The 18,117-nt window shown below is 31.0% G+C and overlaps 1 protein-coding gene across 2 annotated transcripts in view; it reads left to right on the top strand.

Annotated features, from left to right (window-relative positions):
- LOC115887425 overlaps positions 1-18,117 on the top strand; it is a 300,519-nt gene that overhangs the window by 191,562 nt on the left and 90,840 nt on the right. The gene's annotated exons all lie outside the window — the stretch shown is intronic.

An 18,117-nucleotide genomic window follows, 5' to 3' on the forward strand; every position in this document is an offset into this window, starting at 1 on the left:
AATATTTGCACTTATTTACGACACCCTGTATAATGTGAAAATTATTTCAATTAGCTGTGTTCGAAGTATTCAACAGATATAATTCTGGAAACGCTGAAAATTTTACATTTACAATTTATAATAGTGCATTCACCATTTTGTCAAGATTAATTTAGAGAAAGTTTAAAATTATTGTGGCCAAAAAAATGATTATTTTATTATATCTACTAAGCAGACCCCTGCAAATAAAAAGAGCTACTAAGTTTTAACTTGTCAACATATGACAAACCAATAAGTCACTCTCAAATTTAATTTATTCAAGCTTTAACTGTACATTTTAAAGAAAGTTGTATGTAGTAAGTAGGTGGTATAACTACTAGCTGTGCCACTAGCAATTTTAGACAGGTGTAATAGTGAAATATTATAGGTATAAGAAGCAGGTACAATAATTAAATAAGTTTAATTTTTTATATTATGTCAGATATAAAATTAGTTTAGGAATTAACTACACTACGTATTAAATAATAAATCAAATAAACCAATATGTCTGGTTTGGTATATATTTTCAATGACTTTCGGAAACGTATTTTTATTTTTTTATTTATAATTTATATAAAATTAATTATTAGCTAATACATATAACAATTTGATCAGTAAACTCTCTCTCTCTCTCTCTGTCTTTATTCCTACAAAAGGAATGTAGTGGTCAGGTGATGTGTGAGGTTTGTCTCCATAATTCCCTGTCTTGTGCTTCATGTACAAGCGTGTGGGTGATTTTTGATAGCTGGTCTATCCATCGGGAGGGCGAGCGGCCTCTTGGTCTTCTTCCCGGAACCTTGCCCTTTATAATGAGTTTCTCCCTTTGAATAAGAAGACTAAGGAAGGAGCATATCAAAAATCTTAGGTACACCGCGATGGGCCTCAAATATGGCCGACTTAAATTCCGGTTTATCAGTGTCGTTCTAATTTTATTTAAAAAATGTAAAACTATGATGTAGGGTAGACGTGGGGTAGACTCAATAATTTGTTGTTTTATTTTACGTTGTGAATAAATGTTGGTAGTTAATAAAATTGTTATAAAAATATATAATTCTAATAAAAATAGATAAGTTATAATAAGTATTTATTAACACAAACATCCGGTACGCTAATGAAGCAGGTAAGTCAAATTAACGTATCTAAATTCTTTGACATCTAATCTTTGACAAGTAATAAATAAAAGCTAAAATGCAAGAAAAATATATAATTTAGTGAATTTAAGTGAATTTCATAAATGATCGGTTTACTACACGTATGTATATTATATAGTCACTTACTAGCGAAAAGTTGTTCCATTATTTCACTCAATTTTTGCCGAGATCTACCGCACGCTACACATCCAACTATTTTAGAGTCGATAAATCGCGATAGTGTCACTGTTAATTTAAGTTCTGTCACAATTTCCATCTAGATTTACTACCTTTATACAACTATCAGTAGTAGAATAAATAATAAATAACATAAAATAAGCTCCGTAAAGACTGACAAATCCACAAAATTTCAAATCAAATTCAAATGTGTCAAATGAATCGTCAAACAGAACTGTCAAGGATCCCCACCCTAGAGAGCTTTTATGGTGGCTTTTCCGCCCACCATGCATGAATACACGGATAGCATTATGCTCCTTCCTTAGTCTTCTTATTCAAAGGTTTTTCCATACAGTCAGTATCCCTCCTCATAACGTGACCGAACTATATAAGTATACGTGACTGTATAGAAGTTGAGAGGCGTTCTGTGATGTTCAGTTCTTGGATTATGGATTCATTGGTTCGCCGGGCAGTCCAGGAAATTCTGAGCATTCGTCGCCAACAGTACATCTCAGTTGCGTCAATTTTTTTCATTTCTGACTGTCTCATAGTCCAGGACTCGGAGCCATACATTAATATAGGAAATATTAGGCAGTGAACAAGCCTTTTTTTTAAGTGTTTAGATATGTATATTATTTTTTTTATGTATGATCAGTAAACTAATCTGATAGATATACTAGAATTAAAATAACTATTATTGAATAGAATCCAACAATAATTCAATGCTAAATTTGTAACTTGCGCAAAATGCGCATTAGTAAAATACCTACTCATAAATTATGAGTAAAAAATACTCATAAAAAAAAATAAAAAAATATAGCGAAGTTAACTCAAATATAGTATATGAAAAAGTGAAGTTTATACAGGGTGAGTCTTAAATAAGTGCAAATATTTTCAGGACTGGTAGATCTCGATAAAAGAAACATATCGTTGGCTTTATGACGAAAAGGCGTATCTCGATTTTTGCTACTTTTCAGGAGAGCAATTTAAAGAAAATCACTTGCTTTATTTGGCCAATAAATGTAAAGTCTTTAAGTTTTTAATAGTGTTTTTGTATTAACACGTAAACGGAGACATTGAGGAAACGTTCTGAAGATAAATTGTGCGAAAATTCTAATAAATAATTTCTTTTTAGTTGTTTAATAGAGATAGGCATTTTTGTTATAATAATATAAATTTATTTCCGAACGAATAGTATACATACGCCCATGTAAAATAAATTTAAAAATGATGGTAAAGTGTTCTTAATAAGGGAAAAAAATACAATATTCACATTATGGAATACATACAAGAAAATACAATACATACATACAGAAAAAATCTGAAAATCACCAAAAAATCAGAAACAAATATTTTTAAATACTTTTATTCGCGTTGGATTGGATCATCTGAAAACAAAGAATTTTCATTCCAGAAGCAAAGACAATAATCAGTTAAAATACACTTATCTAGCTTATTTTAATAATATTGTTTTTTATACAAAAATACATTTTTTTAACTAATATATTTTTAGTAATTATTCAGTTAATTGAGGGCATTAATACAAGGCATTTAAACCAAACTAAACAAAAACAAAACATGTTTCTTCATTCGTGCCTTTTTGATACAAATAACTGAGGACTAACAGTTTCTGTTTTCCCTGTTCAATGATTACAAATTCGACTTCCATTCTACGTGTTTATGCAGGATGATGATAGGCACAATAAATAAAATTTTCCAAAAATTGACAGGGATGACAATGCCAATGGCCTGACAATGATAATGAGATAAAAATTATTGTATTTTTCGGGCAAGTTTTTGGTTCGCTAAAATGTTCTTAGGGAAATTATAATTTCGGGAATTTTTCCATTAGGGCAATTTTCGTTTCGTTGTTTTGCTTTCGATCAATTTTTCTTCGGCCATTTATTCTCGGGCAATCTTTTGCATACCCGATACAGCTATGTGCAGAGGCTAGCTCATTCTAACAATGGTTTTTGGCAAAAAAACAGACTCAAAATCACACTGTAAAAAAGAGCTGCTGCCATGATAGATGTTTTATTTTGTCCCAAGCAACCATCAGAAAATAATTAGGTAGAATGGTGTGATTTTCTCTCGCATGCATTTTCATAACTTAAAACAAAAGGACCTATCTCAAATTCCATCTTTCTTGTAGTATAACAATTGGTATAACAATTGATATAACAAGAGCCCTATCTCAACGTACGTCTCTTCTTCACAACGAAGAATTGTAGTATTTGATATGGGGCAAATTTTTAAATCAATATAAAATGAAAAAGGTACAATATTGAGATGCGCAAATTCGCTATGTTAAAATATGACCCGTTGGGCATGTCATGACTTTGATATCTCAAAATCGCCAAAAATCGAGATACGCCTTTTCGTCATAAAGCCGACGATATTTTCTCTTTACCGTTTTTTTCAAAAAAAAATATTTTTCGCTTAAATGTTGAGAACCGCTGGATTTTTTCTGGGTTTTCTTCCTTGTAGATTTATTAAATTAATAATACAATAATAACATTACATACGTTTCCGTATTTTGAAGATATAATGTTTAATAACTAAAAATTTTTTTAAAAAAATCAATTTTTTTTTCGCGAAAAAAACCTCATAGACGTGTTTCTGGGGGGTCGAAATATACTACCTCTAAAAACATTTACACTTATTTATGACTCACCCTGTATAGTAGAAATATATTATTTTTTTCTGCTTGGCATTAAGGAATAAAATTAAATTTTATAGTATTTAATTTAATATACAGGGTGTCTCAGATATTAATCGGGAAAATTTAATAGACGATAGAACTTGCAAAAATAAAACAAAAAGTTTATATCAACTTGTAAGATTTAAAGCTTCCTTTTCGAGATACAGGGTGTTAAAGTTACTTAAAAAAGAAAAAAAAATAAGATATTTGAAAAACTATTTACTCAATTTTGATATAACTTGACCCGTTTATAATACTTACTATGGGACGTAATTTGATGTAGTTAGATTTAAGTTTAATGGCCAGGGGCGGCGGTGGGGCATCACTGTTAAATTATTTTAAAGGAAAAAATAGGCACGCTACTGCTTTTTTAGAAGTTTAATATTATTTTTGGATTTAGTAATTAAAAATATAATTTTTTTGTCTCCTGACTTTTTTGTCTATCTTGCTTACTTCTTGCGAAAAAAAATAAATTCATTTATTCACTCCACCCTGGACTATAAATTAAATAATAATGGTTAGTTACAACAATTACAATAATTGTTCGAATTGATAACCACTAACAACAACGCACTTTCTACAACGACGAACTACGGAATGAACTGCGCTTGAAATCTGGACCGGATTTTCTTTGACATCATTGATTCATTGATTGGATTCTAAAAATTAGCTTTTCCCTAGTGTAAACTGCCGTTTCATACACCTTTGCTTTTATTATCCCCCACAAATAAAAACCCAGAGGGGTAAGGTCTGGGGACCTAGGTAGCCAAGCGGCTGGCCCTAAACGACCTCAATCTAACACGTCTAACAATTCGAACAATTATTGTAATTGTTGTAACTAACCATTGTTATTTAATTTATTGTCCAGGGTGGAGTGAATAAATGAATTTAATTTTTTTCGCAAGAAGTAAGCAAGATAGACAAAAAAGTCAGGAGACAAAAAAAATATATTTTTAATTACTAAATCCAAAAATAATATTAAACTTCTAAAAAAGCAGTGGCGTGCTTATTTTTTCCTGTAAAATAATTTAACAGTGATGCCCCACCGCCGCCCCTGGCCATTAAACTTAAATCTAATTACATCAAATTAAGTCCCATAGTAAGTATTATAAACGGGTCAAGTTATATCAAAATTGATTAAATAGTTTTTCAAATATCTCATTTTTTTTCTTTTTTAAGTAACTTTAATACCGTGTATCTCGAAAAGGAAGCTTTAAATCTTACAAGTTCATGTGAACTTTTTGTTTTATTTTTGCAAGTTCTATCGTCTAATAAATTTTCCCGATTAAAATCTGAGACACCCTGTATATTATCGAATGTAATTAAAAAGATAAATATACAGTTTGTATAACATTAAGAAAGTGCGTTACTAATTTAATAATAATTAATGACCATTTTTAATATACCTTATCAGTATCAGGAATTCTGAATTATTAAAGTTAGGAATTTAAGAGTGGGCAAATCATTATTTCTTACCCAAAGTGTTATTCTTAAGTAAGTGTCAATATTTTTTTAAACATGTTTAAAGTACTGTTCTTTCGAATTTATTTTGAAAGTGGAAAAAATCTTCTCGCACAATTAAAATTGCTTTTCCTTTTTCTTTAGTATAATTTAATGTCTAATTATTGAACAAGTTTAATTTCACGCTGATAAGCAAATAATTGATTCCATTTTTGGCAATTAACGAAAATTTCAATTGAATTTCAATTATACGGCAAATTCTAAAGGAATAATACGTTGAAGCTGATTTCAAATTTTAATTTCACTTTTCCAGAGCACACTGCTAAAGAATCAGAAATATAACATTTATGTATATTTTAATAAAAATATATTTTTCGCAAAAATAGGATGTTGAAAATCGTACATTTTATTTTAAATTTTCCTGTATAATTTAGAAAACTTTTTAGAACTGCCTGTTCACCGCAAATTTTCCCACTGTATAATCTCTGATATTACCATGGTTAATGGTTACGGCAATCAAAGGGATGCAAATATAGAAAAAATCCGGTGGCTTCCATAATTTTTTAAAAATAAATCAATTTTGTTTTAAATTTTCAAACTTGAATAACTCGGTTATTTTGGACTTATTTGAAAAACGGTAAAAGAAAAATCTGTATCTTTTAATGAGGTCTAACAGCCCTGAAAATATTTACACTTAGTTAAGACTCCCCCTGTAATAATAAATAGATTTACAGTTGGGGGTTAGAACCTTTGGTGTTACAACAGCAAAATAAAATACTAATCCAGCATAATACACCAAAACACTTTACTTGTAAGCACTGATAGATACTATCTGTACTGATGCTAACCATTGATGCTAATATGGTTAGCGAAACGCGCGTCCAGTGTTTAAAAGTAAAGTGTTTTAATGTACTGTAGTGAATTAGTGTTATGCTATATTATTATTATTATGCTATAAATAGATTAGCCAATATATAGAGTGAGCCTTAAATGAGTGCAAATATTTTTAGTGCAGTTCAAGGCAAGAATCTTATATAATTTATAGTATTTTAGTTGTAGTATATTTGTATATTTGCACTTATTTAAGACACACTCCGTGTACAGGGTGGTCCGAATTTTATTCGGGAAACTTCGATAGCATGTTCCGGAGATAAAAATAAGTAAAACAGTTCGTATACTTGAGTTTTTTTCTTCGCAAAAAAAATTAAATTTTAGGAAAAACATTTTGGATTTTTTTTTATTTTTAGTTAAAAAACATAATACCGTCATAACATAACAACATTTGGTGCTTTGTATATAACTGAGACAGAGTTGACCAAAAATGTTTTTTATATCTAGTGGTGATTTGTAGATATAGTACGACTTTTTTTCGAACCTTAGTTTTGGAGATATAAATTTAATCGGACCTTTTAAAAAAATTAATTTTATTTTTCAGAAACTATTTGAGACAGAGTTGACCAAAAATGTTTTTTATATCTACTAATGGGTAAATGAATTTGTAGATATAGTAACACTTTTATTCGAACTTTAGTTTCGGAGATATAAATTTAATCGGACCTTTTAAAAAAATTAATTTTATTTTTCAGAAACTATTTGAGACAGAGTTGACCAAAAATGTTTTTTATATCTACTAGTGGGCAAATGAATTTGTAGATATAGTACCACTTTTTTTCGAACTTTAGTTTCGGAGATATAAATTTAATCGGACCTTCTAAAAAAATTAATTTTATTTTTCAGAAACTATTTGAGACAGAGTTGACCAAAAGTGTTTTTTATATCTACTAGTGGGTAAATGAATTTGTAGATATAGTACGACTTTTTTTGGAACCAAAGTAAAGTACTTTTACGCCTAAGCATAAAATTACGAAAATATATTATTAAACTGACATAAAGTGTCAAATTCAACGAGCGTAATTATTTGGAACGTTTGAAATTAAAGATATTTACGTAAATATCTTTGTTTGAAATTGTTTAAAAACTTACTTGTGGCATTTGAAAAAAAATAGCATGTTCTATTCGGAGAAAAAATGACTTTTTGTGCCTCGGCTGTCAAACGTACAGCCTCGCCACGACAAGTAGGTATCATTTGTACTCCTAATAACACAATATACTATTTTTGTATAAAACTTTTGTATACAACTAGATATGGAATTTTCCTGTGAAGTTATTTCAGGGTAAACCAAAATCACTAGAACGATTTTTTTATAATCGATTTACAAATAATATAACAGTCAATTTTGAATCTATTTTGTGTCTATAAATTCATTTATTTATTTGCCTTTACTATTGACTTGATAAAATATGGAAAATAACGAATTACAAAGCTACCATAAATTATTTAGTCCACTTCACATACCATATTTCATTTTTATAGACCCTACATTATATATTATGTTACATCTGTTTTAGTTTGAAGTCTTGGTTCAAAATCTACATTAAAATTTTCTCAAATTCTTGGAAAACTAAGAGAATGGGAACTAAACAACGACCTACTTCGTGTAGGCGTCTAGTACTGTAGTACTACTTTTTTGCGATTCTTTGCGGGCGATTTGCATAGAGAACGGGTAATTTATTACTATGGGAACGTTGTAAATCTTCAAGTGCCGTTAGGTAGGGTTATGAAATTTATTTACTGTAGGGTATCAGGTGATACTAATTTATGTTTTCAATTTAGCAATATTTATCTCTTTTGACGATGCATTGCTGCAGCTTGCTAAGCACCTATTGAACATAAATACCTTATTCCCATTAATAAACTCTAGATAATTAGGCAAAACATAAAATCGAATTTAATTTCTACCATACGATCGAAAAAACGGCGTTCGCGATGGCTATGACATAAAGGTCGCTGTCATTTTATATGGAAACATATATGAGGAATGTCATCATTTATGGATCATCATCATTTCCAAGCCAACTGGACGCCGTTTTTTTCGATCATACGGTATTACATTAGTTACCTGCCCACTTTATTTATATTTTTTGCACGCTTGCATTAAATAAACGAGTTGGCCAATAAAAAAAGGCCTTTTGTTGGTAATCAAATTGTATCAACAATATTATGTATATATAATATGCAATATTACCAGTTGTCGAATCTAGTTATTTGAATCCATTGTTGACAAATTTGAAATTAAATCTGAGTTTTGTTTATTTAAAACTGCGATTTGCACAGTTAGCCTGGGCCAAGATGTCAAGAAAAAAAAAATATAAACTTTGAGTACTTTATTTTTTAAATGCCGATACCACTGGCTTCAAAAAAATATAAAAATTAAAATCGCCGACGTACAATTGGGGTCTCTACACAAATTAAAAAAAACTTTTTCAACTAAAGTAAAAAGCGCACAAAAAGTTTTGTTAATAATAAATAACGACCATAATCACCAAAAGGTATGCTTACTGCTGCCCCCCTCCCTGTTTCTAAATCCAGGAGGTTGGGTCTCTGAACAAATTTAAATAAAAATAGACTTTAATCTAATGGAAAAAGCAAAAAAATATATTTTTTCTAATATTTTAGTGATAAAATTTTACTTTATGATCATTTAAGTAAACAAGTAAAACTACAAACTAACAATTAAGGAAGTACAATTAATAACTTTAACACACACTGAATTTAGACTAAAAAGGAAGAAAACAATTAGATACTAGCTATAAGTAAATAAATAAATTTTAAACATGGTTACTGTTGTAGGAAGCAACACTCCTAAGGATATTTTTTTGATAGTTTTTTGATCTCGGATTTGAATTAAAGTTTTTTGAGAACAAAACTTAAAGGAATGATGCACCTGCTCTGAGGCTTGCTCAGAGTAAAAGCCCAATGCTTTCTGTGAAATACTAACAAAATCCACTATATGGTGAACAACAGCGTGAATTTTTGGAGTAAAATTGATTTTCGTATCTCTTATTTTGTCGGAAAATTTCAGTATATAGGCTTCGTAATTGGTATCAATATATTTTCCAAAACAGCTGGCTACCACATCATTGAAGGCACAAAATACCTCTATGTATTTGTTGCCTAAAAAAAATAAGCAAAGGGCTTAGTGTCCAAATAACAATAATAAAATAAAGTTTTGTTACAAAGTAAGTACCAGGATCTAGTGCTTTTGGGACGTCAACTTTTTTAAGCAAGTTTCTGGCATTATTTCCATTAAATCTGCTGTAATGGTCTAATTGTATCCCAGAACTTCTTAGCCAGTTTTCAGCAATTTCCGGAAAGTCTTTTTTTAGAGAATCGTATATTTTTTGTACAACTCCCATATAAATAAATATATAGTTGATAATTGGAAGATCGTCATCACCAGTTATTAAAGGAATGTTGACACAATTCTCTAAAAATTTTAATTAAAATTAATAATTTTAACATAATTAAATTAATAACATAAAGACAGACAAATTTTTAAAGATCCACCTCCACTATCTATGCCCAGTTTTAAATGGAAATCATCAGTAAGTTCACGTTTTTTAAACAAATGGTATTTCCACCTGGCCAGGCAGGCAAATTGGTCAAAAAAATCTCCTTAGGAGTGTTGCTTCCTACAACAGTAACCATGTTAAAATTTATTTATTTACTTATAGCTAGTACCTAATTGTTTTCTTCCTTTTTAGACTAAATTCAGTGTGTGTTAAAGTTATTAATTGTACTTCCTTAATTGTTAGTTTGTAGTTTTACTTGTTTAATAATACTTATGATCATAAAGTAAAATTTTATCACTAATATATTAGAAAAAAAATATGTTTTTGCTTTTTCCATTAGATTAAAGTCTATTTTTATTTAAATTTGTTCAGAGACCCAACCTCCTGGATTTAGAAACAGGGAGGGGGGCAACAGTAAGCATACCTTTTGGTGATGATGGTAGTTATTTATTAATAACAAAACTTTTTGCGCGCTTTTTACTTTGGTTGAAAAAGTTTTTTTTAAATTTGTGTAGAGACCCACCCCAATTGTACGTCGGCGATTTTAATTTTTATATTTTTTGAAGCCAGTGGTATCGGCATTTAAAAAATAAAGTACTCAAAGTTTATATATTTTTTTTCTTGACATCTTGGCCCAGGCTAACTGTGTTGCAATGCAATAAAATACAAAAAAGACTATATACTCTGAATCAGCAACTTGTCTCGTCTCTGCTCAATTTTGAACAAGAAAGAGAACATAGCGATTCCCATTTTTCATTACACTGCGTAAAATTGATTGCCAGCGTTTATTGACAATATGACAATACATCCATATTTCAGCGTATTTCAGCTATGCTAAAAAACCGCTTCTAATTAAATTAGTTAAAATCAGCTAATCCAAAATTGTTCAATTTGGCAAATGTATTCAGCATACGCAGACCTTTAAAAAACCTATTTACAACTTTGCTGTAAAATTAACGGGGGATCCAATATTTGGACAGTTCTAAATTTGTATGGGATTTCCGGTTTCAAACCACGATGCACCACCCGGTATAATATTAATTGCATATATCTAATCTATACAATTATTATGAATATCATTTAAACTAAACACATTTTGCTATAATATGTTATTTCTAGTAGTCAACGCCAAATATGTATCAGTTAGATGAGAGGATTGCAAAGACATCGAACAGTTATAAGTAATTGACAGGCCAAGATTAACACGGTCGATCGTGCATAATAGATTACGACTGTAGGAAAAAAACAATACTAAATGGCGAAGATTTATTATAAGAGCCACAGATAAGCGATAAACAAGCGGCAAATCGGCATACAGACGTCATCTAATCCCAGATCTGGGGAGCGTTGAAGCAGAAAACTGTCAAGCGCGAAAGCTAATTACAGGTGAGGTGATATGACTGCGGGCCTTTAGTTTCGTACGAGGTGAGCAAATGATAGGATTTGTAATGGAAAGCGGTGTAATAATATCAGGCGTTTTAATCGAAATGAGTTTTAATTAACAGATATCAAATAGTGTTGTACTAATTACAATATAAAAATAAGGACTCAACGGTATTAGACTTTTATTGTCGATTTACATATTGCTGATCGCAGATCTGGTCCGATTTCAGTCTGGTAAAATATTATATAAATACATTTGGGATTAATCGTTTAAAAAATACAATTATATCCTTTATCGGACGCCAGATTTTGTTTCATGTTCCGATCTATCATCGTTTATCGTACCGTCGTCGTTCCAGGACCGACGCAGGCGCTTCAACGTAAGTAATCCATCTCTACAGCCAATATTCTCCGGTTATCTTCTCTTTTTTGTTTGACCAATATGTTTTTTGTTCTTAATGTTTACATGTTTGTCCCGCCAGATTGAGTTGAGTGCCTCTACTACTCTTCTCGCGTCCTAAATTCTCTGTCGTATCTCTGTGTTCCGTCGATTCCATTATTATGAACTATAGCTCCTACATATTTGCATGTGTCAAGATGTTGTATTTCTGCCTTTTAATCAATTAGAATAATAAATTTTGCGTCTGAATTTAAAATCAAGTATTCTGTTATTTCTAAACTGACTTCTATTCCCTATTCCTGGTACTTAGTATAAAGTCTCTTGAGCATAAACTTCATGTCAAAGGAAACTTGAGCAAATACTGCTTGATCGCCTGCATTAAGTGTCAGAAGATGTTCCTCATTAATTGGAATTCCCATTCCTTGACATGATCTCTAGGTAAAAAGTAAATAAAAATAGGAAATAAAATAGTAAATAAAACAATCTTGTCTCAGATATTTCGTTGTGCATATATGGGTTTCGAGAGTATATTTTTTTGTTTTATATAACTGATGTTATCGGTATACAGTTCCTTGATTCATTCTATGTTGGCTAACCCCAACTGCTTCTAATGCCATCCATAAATTATTTCTCGGTACATTATTATATGCTTTCTTTATATCCACGAATCCTATAATTGGTTGGTAGGTTGAAGTGGCGAGTGCGACCGCTTGTCGAACTCCAATCAACATAAATGCTATTTTGATACCACTCACTCTGAAACCCTATCCCTAGAGATGGGAAAGTTGGACTGTTTATAACTTTGGTGGCATTAAGGTAACGGGTGACTTCCGTTGTGCATTTCCCGGTAACATCTTCAAGATTTACAAAGCTGTAACCACCGAGGAAACGATTGCGATCATATAGTAGTATTTCTTAATTTTCTCTTATCTTTTGTCCGTTATTTGTTATATGATAAAAAAATTATCAGTACATGATCGACGTGCAGTAAAGCCATTTTGATCTTCGGATATATAGAGTTTCCAACTTCAATTTCAACTCTTACTCTTTTTGTATAATTCTTCCTCGGAGTCTTGAGAAAGTAGCCGTGACGCACACTCTCTCCTAATTATTCGGATTATACAACTCTATGTATATTTTTCCTATATAGAAGGATGCGATTAATAGGTGATAATCATTTAAGTGATTAGCGCTTGGTGGCCATATTGTAATTGTCATTTTTTGAAATATTAATTCAGAAGTCATTTCTGTCAGTTCCACAAAATATCCCGTCAGTCCTTATTACAAAATGGCAAATGATAGATAAGTATATATGTACTTTATTTCGTTGTATAATCTTTCGAATACAACTCGATGCCTAATACTTTTACCTGACATGTGATGCCGGCAACGCGGGTAACGCATTTCGTGTCAGGTAAAAGTATTATTCGGTAATCCCGAAACATCTTGTTGTATTACATTCGATAATTTCTGTTTCCTTTCCTATGTATATAGAGATGAAATATATCCAACTTTCCACTCGGTCGATCTGTGTAAACAATCATTAAATAAACTGTATAGCCTTTTCTGTCTTTAATACACATATACCCAAATATTTTTATAAATTTACTCCTGACATGATGTTATATCTAAAAAACAATATTTCCAGTAAACGTTTCACCTAAAAATCACACAATATAATATATTCTTTAAACTGTGTAAAAAAATATCAGAACGTGAACGGTTCTCGTATTAGTTACATGTAGATATTTTAAATAGTTTATACGCCCCGAAACGTTAAGCATTTTTTGTTCGTTATACAAATTTGTTTATTAGTTAGTAAGAATCCACTGACGAGCTAGTTTTAATTCTCGGCAGTGACATTTTACAAAAATAATGTTTTACTTTTTATCTTTCTCCATGTTTCAGTGACAATAGGTATACTGAAAACTTTCTTCTTCAGAAATGAACCCGCCACAAAAGTATAGATAATAAATTTGCCCCAATTATTAATTCTCATATCAATATACACCTAGCGTTTCATCCTTTTTCTTTTTCATCATCCTATGCCGTTTCAACCATTTAAAATATTTCTTCACGACATAGATGTCATATTTAACTCTCTCAATCGTTTATTTATGACCGATATTTCCAAAAACCTTTTTGACTATATAGAAAAAGGAAATACGTAATTTAGCAGCTTTGAAAGCTAGGCCCGATCAAAAGGGGATTTCATAAAAATAGCATCATATTTCCGGTCGTGACAGTTTTATTAAGGGAGATTGTAAAATGACACTTCCAGAAGTTCTTTAGATATGTTTTATTTTTTAATTTAAATTACTTTTCGGCTTAATTTAAAGGAATTTAATGACTGTTTTATATACTAATAAGCAATTTATTGTTCATTGACAAATATTAACATAGTACAGTGTTTAAAAAGGTTGCCAAAAATGGGGATTATATATAGAAATAGAGTCTTATGCGGAATAAATTGGGCATGCTCAATATCATAAAATATTAAAATATACATACATTTATATATTTTAACATATATTTATTTATTCTGTAAATATATGTCATACAAAACGTTTAAAAATAATTAAATCTATCCCTATAAAAATAAGTAAAAAGGTCGTATAAATGTATGTCCTCAAATGCTTAGTTTCGGAGATACAGGGTGTAAAAGTTCCATTTTTATTTCAATTTTTTCCAAATAATTTTAGAAGCCACGTTTGAGTTTGATGTCAATATGACTCCTATTTGCAGGGGGCGCCACCTACACGTGTTTTAACTCTTTAGAAGAGTTAAAACACGTCCGAGACTCTTCGTCCGTACCTGCATAAAACTACTAAGTGAAAAAATATACATTTCCGCGATTTTTTACGTAAAAAATGTCTTTTGTTAAAAATCGCTACGAGCAACCAGTGGCGGATACAGAGGGGGGCCCATGGGGGGCCCCCCCCTAATTAGGCTTTTTATTAAAAATATTAGGCTTTTGGATTAAAAATGGCACCCTAAAAAGCATATTCTACATTACTTTTTATTTTGGGCCCCCCTAAAATTAATTCCTGTATCCGCCCCTGCGAACAACCGTTCTCAAGATATGTAGAATGGAAGTAGTCAATACATGCCATTATTGCAAAAAAATAACATGTTGAGTTAGATAGTTATTTGACTGAAATTATAAAATTCGGATTTTTTTTTTTTTTAATTAAACATAAATTTTTCTTTGAAAAATGATGATAAAACAGTTTCTGTTGAATCTTTGGTTCAAAAACATTTTAAATTTATGATTTCAGTCTGATAACTATTTAGTCAACATGTTAAATTTATGTCAATGATGACAGATATTGATAATTTCAATTTTAAATATCGGAAGAACCATTATACTCGTAGCGATTTTTACCTAGAGACCTTTTTTACGTAAAAAACGTCGTAAATGTATATTTTTTACTCATTAGTTTTATACTATAAGTACGGACGAAAAATTATTACTCTTAAAACCAATTAAAAAATATGTAGGTGGCGCCCTCTACAAGGAGGAGTCATATTGACATCAAAATCAAATTTCTCATGTCAAAAAAATACCAGACACCAATTTTCATCCAAATATTGACGTTAGTTCAGAAATTATCTGGAAAAAATCGAAATAAAAGTGAAACTCCGAAACTAAGCTTTTTATTGAACCTGTTTTTCTTATAGTTTTTACTTTACTGTTTTACTTATTTTCATCAGCAGAATATGCCCCCGAAGTTTCCGGAATACAGTTCGGATTACCCTGTATATTTCCATGCGAGAATAATTTAATATTTAAGTTTCCCGACTGAATATTAGTACGATTAAACATCGAAAAAAAAGGCATCAATACAGCTAGGGGAATGACAATCGATGATCATTTTGTCGAGGTTAATCTTTAGACGTCATTCACTAAAAATCTACATAAAACTTGTGAAAAATTACCACTAATTATTGAAAGATTCAAAAAGGATAGAATGATTCCAAACACACACTTATATTTCCCAAAAATTATTTGTCTGGAATTTTAATCTACTTAAGCTTGATTTCCATGCATCCGTTATGCGTTGGTACGTTGGTCCGACGCGCGACGGTGCTCTGATTGGTCATAGCGTTTTCACGCCACTTTTCATCCGTAAATATTTTACTTCAGCCCGTCAACGGACCCGTTCATACGATACCGGACGTTTTGACACTTTTTTGACAAATTTAATCTAACAATAATAAAAATATAAGTAAAATAGCAAAATCGTTATGGAAACGAAAATATAAAATAACACCAACATATATCCGATAAACGGAGGCATGAAAATGCAATAAATTTATAAACTGCGTTATTTTCTAACCAATCAAAGCCTTAATTGTATCAATTCTTAATTCTACCAATAAAATTAATATCGTATCAACGTATCGTCGGACAACGGATACATGAAAATCAAGCTTTACACTATTTAAAAATCAACCTTCAGAGTTCAACCTTCTTAAGGCCAACTGGCAATATAAACGCCATTAAAAAATAAAGAAGAGCACTGCCTAATTAAATGGTATCTAGGGCTTGACCTCGCCAAAATTATCATCGACTGTCATTGCCCAGTCGTCTTTGAAGCTTTTTTTTCGATCGTATTATATTTTTTCACTCTCCTTCTGTCTATTTGCGTCTGTTTCGTCTTGATGGATAAACTAAATTAAGTTAAAGATTGTCACATTCGACACATGTCATTATTTAACTTTCTTTTTCGCGTGCTGAGAAATTACCGTGATACCTGTGTAGCTCGCCTTCGTCGATAAACGTAAAACTTATTTTCCGTAATGAGTTAATTTACGAGCCAGTACAAATTGCTTGCTATATCTTCCATTTACAAACACCTCTCGACCATCAACCAAATGACACTATTTTGCTCCGCAAATTACAGTCGTTCGGCTTTAAGTATTTTCTTTACAGATTTGCATGTAAAGCAAAGAGTAATTGACTATAAGGCAATGGCAAATGAAAAATAATAGAATAGGAGAAACGGAAGGTAATATGATGGGTAATTTAAACACTTTCCAAATTATTATTTCAGCTAATTTCAAATTATGCCTTAAAAATAATCATGAAAAATGTTTGATAAAAGCATTGAACCGAAAGTTTATTCGGGTGTTTCCAAACTATTTCTTATTTTTTTGTTCTGTACTATTAAATAGTACAGAACAAATATTGTTCACACTGCTCGTACATTAGGGTACGTCCATAGTGCACCGGATTCCCGCTTAGACCTGTTCGGTGTTGAGATTTGAACACCGGTGTTAGGTGTTGATGACCACCGGTGTTTCATTCGGTGTACCGGTGTCAACATCAACACCTGTGTTTATCTCAACACCGGTGTTCATTTTAGCACCGGTGTTTATCTCGACACCGGTTCCTTGTATGTAATATTGGTTTGGTTGTATGTACATCTACAACACCGGTGTTTATCCTGACACCGGTGTTTATCTCAACACCGGTGCTTATCTCAACTCCAGTGTTTATCTCAACACCGGTGTTTATCTCGACACCGGTGTTTATCTCAACACCGGTATCGCGATCAACACCGGTGTCGGTGTCGATGTCTGTCGATGTCGATGGTGCCGTTTGTTTGTTTTTTTTTAGTTTTTTTAATGTAATATTTTTTAGTTTATTTTACAACTACGAATTTGTGTTTATTGGAACGAAAAAATGGAACGAGGGTGGCTCATTAGCACACTGAAAAAATTATTGTTCATAATATTAATGAACATTGATTATTAACTGTTCTTTCATTGGGTTGCGTCTAGCCGTTATTAAGTCTAACGATACAGCTAATATAATGAAGAAAAGGTCTTTTTATGGAAATCCCTCAGGATATCGACTGGTAAATTAATTTTCTTATTATAATTTACCCAAAAATTAATAATAACATTACTGTTCTCTTCGTCGATTTGTTTTTTTTTTAATTTTTAACTTGTATATATGCTATATCAAGTTTGAATAAACTAGTATTAGTTTATTGCACTTGTTTTTTATTGCCCTAATGGAAAAATTTACTGTGCTCGTAAGTAAGTCGGCACTATTGGAAATTTTTTTATCTTTCTAGCTAAGGGCTTGTTCAAATGGAAATCTATTTATGGTAAAATTATTTTAGGTAGTTGGCTGGGAAATGACTATCAATGACATTTCATATCAATGACAGCGATCTTCATCATCGATTATACGGTATAACAACTGTTACTAATAGTGTCGACTTTTAAATGTATAACTAAACAGGTTATGAAATTATTTCATTGTATTAATGATACGGTTCATTAATATAAGGATTTAGGTACAATATATTAATGAAATCTGTTCATTGTACCAATGAATGTGTTCTTCAAATTAATGAACACTATTCATTGATTTAATGAACTTAAAGTTCATAGAGTTAATGAATTACTTTTCATTGTGC

This window comes from Sitophilus oryzae, unplaced genomic scaffold (genome assembly GCF_002938485.1).
Source record: "Sitophilus oryzae breed Bouriz unplaced genomic scaffold, Soryzae_2.0 scaffold_575_pilon_pilon, whole genome shotgun sequence".
NCBI classification, from domain to species: domain Eukaryota; kingdom Metazoa; phylum Arthropoda; class Insecta; order Coleoptera; family Curculionidae; genus Sitophilus; species Sitophilus oryzae.